We start from the raw sequence: 6,000 nt of genomic DNA on the forward strand, positions 1-6,000 counted from the left end.
TAGGACTCCTTCTTCACTAATTTTCCCAAATAGTTTGCAGAGTATTGGAAACAATTGTTCTTTAAATGCTTGATAGAATTCACTAATAAATCTATCTGGCCCTGGAGATTTTTTCCTAGGGAGTTCACTGATGACTTGTTCGATTTCTTTTTCTGAGATGGGGTTATTTAAGTAATTTACTTCCTCTTCAGTTAATTTAGGCAACCTATATTTTTGTAAATATTCATCCATTTCACTAAGATTGTCAAATTTATGTGCATGTAATTTTTCAAAATAATTCCTAATTATTGTTTTAATTTCCTCTTCATTGGTGGTAGGTTCAACCTTTTCATTTTTGATACTCATAATTTGGTTTTCTTTCTCTTTTTTTTAAATCATATTGACTAAGGGTCTATCAATTTTATTGATTTTTTCATAAAACCAGCTCTTAGTTTTATTTATTAATTCAATAGTTTTCTTAATTTCATTAACCTCTCCTTTGGTTTTCATTATTTCTAGTTTAGTATTTAATTGGGGACTTTTAATTTGGTTTTTTTTTTAACTTTTTCAATTGCATGCCTAATTCATTGACCTCTCTTTTCTCAAATTTATAACTGTATGCACTCAGGGATGTAAACCTTCCCCTAAGAACTGTCTTTGCTGCATCCCACAAATTTTGGTATGTTGTCTCATTATTGTCATTCTCTTGAATGAAGTTACTCATTGTTTCTATGATTTCTTGTTTGACCCACTCATTCTTTAGGATTAAATTGTTTAGTTTCCAATTAGTTTCTAGTCTGTCTTTCAATGGCCCTTTATTGCATATGATTTTTATTGCGCCATGATCTTAAAATGATGTATTTATTATTTCTGCCTTTCTGAACTGAATTATAAGGTTTTTATGTCAATTTTTGTGTATGTGCCATGTACCACTGAGAAGAAGGTATATTACTTTTTACTTTTTGTCCCCCTTCAATTTTCTCCAGAGATCTATTATACCTACCCTCTCTAAAATTCTATTCACCTCCTTAACTTCTTTCTTGTTTATTTTGAGGTTGGATTTATGAAGTTCAGAGAGGGGGAGATTAAGGTCTCCTACTAGTATAGTTTTGCTATGTATTTTCCCCTCTAATTCTCTTACCTTCTCCTCTAGGAATTTGGATGCTATACCACTTGGTGCATATATGTTAAGTAATGATATTGCTTCATTCCTGATGGTGCCTTTTAGCAGGATAGAGTTTCCTTTCTTATCTCTTTTAATTAGGTTAATTTTTGCTTTTGCTTTATCTGAGATAAGGATTGCTACCCCTGCTTTTTTTACTTTAGCTGAGCCATGATATATTTTACTCCAGCCTTTTTCTGTATCCCTCTGTTTCAGATGTGTTTCTTGTAAACAGAATATTGTAGGATTATGATTTTTAATCCATTCTACTATCCACCTCTGTTTTATGGGAGAGTTCATCCCATTTATGTTCACAGTTATGATTACTATCTGTCTCTTTCCCTCCATCCTATTCCCTCCCCTGTTAATGCTTATATTTTTTCTCCCCTTCTCTCTTTCCCTCCTTAATAGTTTTTCTTTTGACCACTGCCTCCCTCAGTATTCCCTTGTCTGCCCGCCTCCATGTTCCTCCCATTCTCCCTTCTTCCCTCCCTACTAACCACCACCCCCCTTTTATAGCCCTTTCCCCCTCCTACTGCCTGTAGGATATTTTTATACTTAATGAAGTATGTTATTTCTTCTTCGCACCAAGAGTGACAGGAACAAATCTCATGCAAAGCTCCTCTCCCTCCCCTCTTTCCCTCTAATATGATATGTTTTGCATCTCTTCTCCATAGAGTCCTATGCTTAACTGGTTGTTATTCCCTCCTTGCACCAGAACCAATGAGGGGAAAGCTCATATAATACTAATCTCCCTCCCTTGTTTTCCTCTGCTATATTATTTTTATGCCTCTCTGTGTGGCATAATTTACCCTTTTCCACTTCATTCATTTCTCTTCTTCCATTGCAGTCCCTTTGTAGCCCTTAATAAGATTTTTTTAATCATCATTTTGTGTAATTTATAATCATACCCTCTAGTTGTCTATAAACAGTTTGCTCTTATTAAATAACAGTGTGTGTGTGTGTGTGTGTGTGTTTTCCTTGTTTACCTTTCTATGTCACTCTTGCATCTTGTAATTGGAGGTTGAATTTTCCATTGGGCTCTGGCTTTTTCATCAGGAAGGTCTGAAAATATGTTATATCATTAAATGACCATCTCTTTGCTTGGAAGAATATGCTCAGTCTTTCTGATTAGGTGATCCTTGGTTGTAACCCAAGCTCTTTTGCCTTGCAGAAAATTGTATTCCACTGCCTCCAATCTTTCAGTGTAAAGGCTGCCAAATCCTGTGCGATCCTCACTGTGGTTCCTTGATATTTGAATTGTTTCTTTCTAGCCATTTGAGGTATTTTCTCTTTTTCCTGGTAATTCTTGAGTTTGGCCACAACATTTCAAGGACTTTTCAGTTTGGGATCTCTTTCAGGAGGTGTCTGGTGGATTCTCTCTATTTCTATTTTACCCTCAGGTTCTAGTATCTCAGGGGAATTTTCCTTAATGAGCTTTTGGAGAATGTTATCCAGGCTCATTTTTTAATCATGATTTTCTGGTAGGCTTATGATTCTCAGATTATCTCTCCTGGGTCTGTTTTCCAGGTCAGTTATTTTTCTATTGAGATATTTTGCCTCTTTTTCTAATTTTTCATTCTTGTTGTTTTGTTTTACTAATTCTTGGTTCCTCATAGAGTTATTTGTTTCAATTTGGTCGATTCTAGTTTTTAGAAAATCATTTTCTGAGTGCCCACTTCCAAGATGGCGGCGGCAGTGGCTGGGTGCCTCCGTTGGACAGTATGGAGGTTCCTGTGGCTGCAGTGCCGGCCCGTGACCAGGTGTCAGCCCTCCCTGATGCCACGTGCCTTCCATGTTTCAGCTTTAGCAATGAAATCTTCAGATGAACAAAAGTACCAGCCCCTGCCCTCTTCTTCTCAGCCGCACTCAGAGTCACAGGGAACAGAAGAGCCTAATCCAGAGTCCTCACAGTCACCTCCCCGGTATACAGATCAGGGTGGTGAGGAAGATGATGACTATGAAAGTGAGGAGCAGCTGCAGCATCGGATTCTGACTGCAGCTTTGGAGTTTGTGCCTGCCCATGGGTGGACCTCAGAAGCCATTGCAGAAGGAGCTCAGTCCCTGGGTCTCTCTAGTGCAGCAGCTGGCATGTTTGGAAACGATGGCAGTGAACTGATCCTGCATTTTGTGACACAGTGCAATGCTAAGCTCGGTCGTGTGATGGAAGAGGAACAAAAGCTTGTACAGTTGGGCCAGGCAGAGAAGAGGAAGACAGACCAGTTCCTGAGGGATGCAGTGAAAACCAGACTGAGAATGCTGATCCCATATATTGAACATTGGCCCTGGGCCCTTGGCAACCTTGTGCTCCCTCATAATATCCCAGCCAGCCTAACCCTCCTCACCAGTATGGTAGATGACATGTGGCACTATGCTGGAGACCAGTCCACTGACATTAACTGCTATACACGTCGGGCAGTATTGGCTGGCATCTACAACACTACAGAGCTAGTGATGATGCAAGACTCATCTCCTGACTTTGAAGACACTTGGCGCTTCCTTGAAAACAGGATCAATGATGCCATGAACATGGGACACACAGCCAAACAGTTCAAATCTACGGGGGAAGCACTTGTGCAGGGAATGATGGGAGCAGCCGTGACTCTCAAGAACTTGACAGGCCTAAACCAGTGTCGATGAGGAGGAAGGAGAGTGAGCCTGAGTGGCCAGAAGAAAATGAAAGTATTTTGACAGCTCTTTGAAAAACAAAGTTCTGTACCAATGTAAAGTATTATTCAGAACAAATAAGAGTTTGTCCCAAACATTACCCTGTGCAATGAACCATCTATGTGCTGGTTGCTTTGCTGACTATTCCTGGCCAAAAACTGGGTCAGTTCTTCAGTTCCTAATGCCACATCAGACCTCTTGTCTTCAGCAACCTCACACGTCTGTGTAGTAACTGTGTTATTAGAAAATCAAACTTCACCCAAGATGCCCACTGAGTACCTTACTCTCACCATCCCAACACATTATGGGCCCTGGGAATATATTGATCATGTTTTAACCCTCTCCTAAGAACTTCTTAAGGCTATAATTTGATAAATGAATTCTACCTTTGTTCTCCTGTGAGTACTATTACATTGCCATCCATCCCAGTTGTGCTGTTTGAAAGGGCAGCATAGTTCATGTGTATTACACATAATCTTTGAGGTGGTCCCACACTGAAATCTCTGCTTTTCTGCATAAGGTCCTTCTAGGACACCTATGGAGAGGGGAAGGGTGGGCATCATCTTTGATTCAGGTGTTTGCCAGATAGTTGTGCCTATTTATGCCTTGCATATGGTCCTATGCCCTGTTTCTTAGGGAGCCTTATACCTATTCTGTTAAGGAATTGTTAGTGAATTTAGATTCTGTGAAGAAGATTATAAAATTGTTTGTTTGGAACAAAAAAAAAGAAAATCATTTTCCTCGGTTAGTTTTTGGAGCTCCTTTTCCATATCATACACTTTGTTTTTAAGGGACTGTATTCTTCATTATAATATTTTTCTAATTCTGCAATTTTGAATTTAAAAGAATTATTAATTTTGTCTTCTATCTCTCATTTGGTTTTCAAAGTTCCTTTTGAGCTCATCTAGGAGAGCTTTCTGTGCTTGGGACCCATTCCCTGTTGATGTTTCAGCTGTGGGTGTGGAGTCCACATTGTCTCCCTCTGAGTTGGGTTCCTCCCTCTGAGGATAGTAGGACTCCGCAGTCTTTGTGGTCTGCTTTCTACCCATTTTGAGGCAGGGCCCTAGCCACGCCCTTCCTCTAGGGTTCCCAAGCCTTTACTGTTGAGGGTTTTGCCCTGGGACAATAGTTACTATGTTTTCAGGGTTGAGGGGGGTGGAGCAGGCAGGGTTCACTCTGCCATTCTGGTCCTTGGAGGTCCTGATAGGGGTTTTTTTTTTTTTTTATTTCTGGGCTATGGAGCGGTAGTCCCAGGAGTATTTGCTGTCCAAGACAGGGGTCCTGCATTTGATTCTTACCTTGCTTTTTCCAGTCCCAGCCCTTTGCTGATAGGCCTGGTAGTGGCCCTTGTCGTTTGTGGGATGACTTGCTCCCCTCATTGATCAGGCCTCTTCCTGGCCTGCCTCTGCATGCCAAGCCTTAACTTCCCAGCCTGCCTCTTCCTAAATAAATACTTTTGATAAAGTTTTCATACCCAGTGTTTATAGGAAATTCATTAAAATATATTAAAAACAGGCAGTTTTCAAAAGAGGGAATGCAAAATATTAGAAGACATAAAAAAAAAACTTCTACAAATTACTACTAATAGGAAAAGTACAAACTGAAATAATTCTGAGGTTTCACCTCATATTCAGCAAATGGCAAGGATGTGAATACTCAAAGGGGACTATGAGAAGACAGACTTGCTAATATCCTATTGGTGAGCTATGAATAGTTATAACCAATTATGTAAGCAATTTGGAATTATGATAAAAAGTGACTAAGATGAATAAAATATCCTTTGAATAAGAGAATTTGATGGTAGAAATGTATCCCAAGAAACCAAAGAGAAAAAGAATTATTCTATCCATTAAAAAATACTTATAGCAACATTTTTCATATTAACAAAAAACTGGGGAGAAAAAGCAGTGACTGAGTGGGGAATAAGTATCTAAACAAAATGTGGTATAAGAATGTAATGGAAAATTACTGCACTATCAGAATGGTATGTATAAAGAATTCAGATAACCACCTCAAATACCCATAAAATATGACTCTAAACAAATTTTAGAGCTACAGAGCCCACAAAGTGACAGAGAGAAATAAATCTTCCACTGAAGGCAGCCTAGCACCAGCAGGAAGGAGCCATTGCAGTGCACTGGGCGCTGAGACCAGCCCCAAGTGAGCCCACAGTTTAAACCCCAGGGAGTCTC

At 39.5% G+C, this 6,000-nt stretch overlaps 1 pseudogene; it reads left to right on the plus strand.

The window, feature by feature from the left end:
* LOC138160297 (ubiquinone biosynthesis protein COQ9, mitochondrial pseudogene) overlaps positions 1-4,540 on the plus strand; it is a 110,384-nt pseudogene extending 105,844 nt beyond the window's left edge.
* The last annotated feature ends 1,460 nt before the right edge of the window (positions 4,541-6,000 follow it).

This window comes from Petaurus breviceps, unplaced genomic scaffold, assembly GCF_028583685.1.
Source record: "Petaurus breviceps papuanus isolate PSGF00001 unplaced genomic scaffold, PetGlider_PUasm1.0 180, whole genome shotgun sequence".
Taxonomy (NCBI): domain Eukaryota; kingdom Metazoa; phylum Chordata; class Mammalia; order Diprotodontia; family Petauridae; genus Petaurus; species Petaurus breviceps.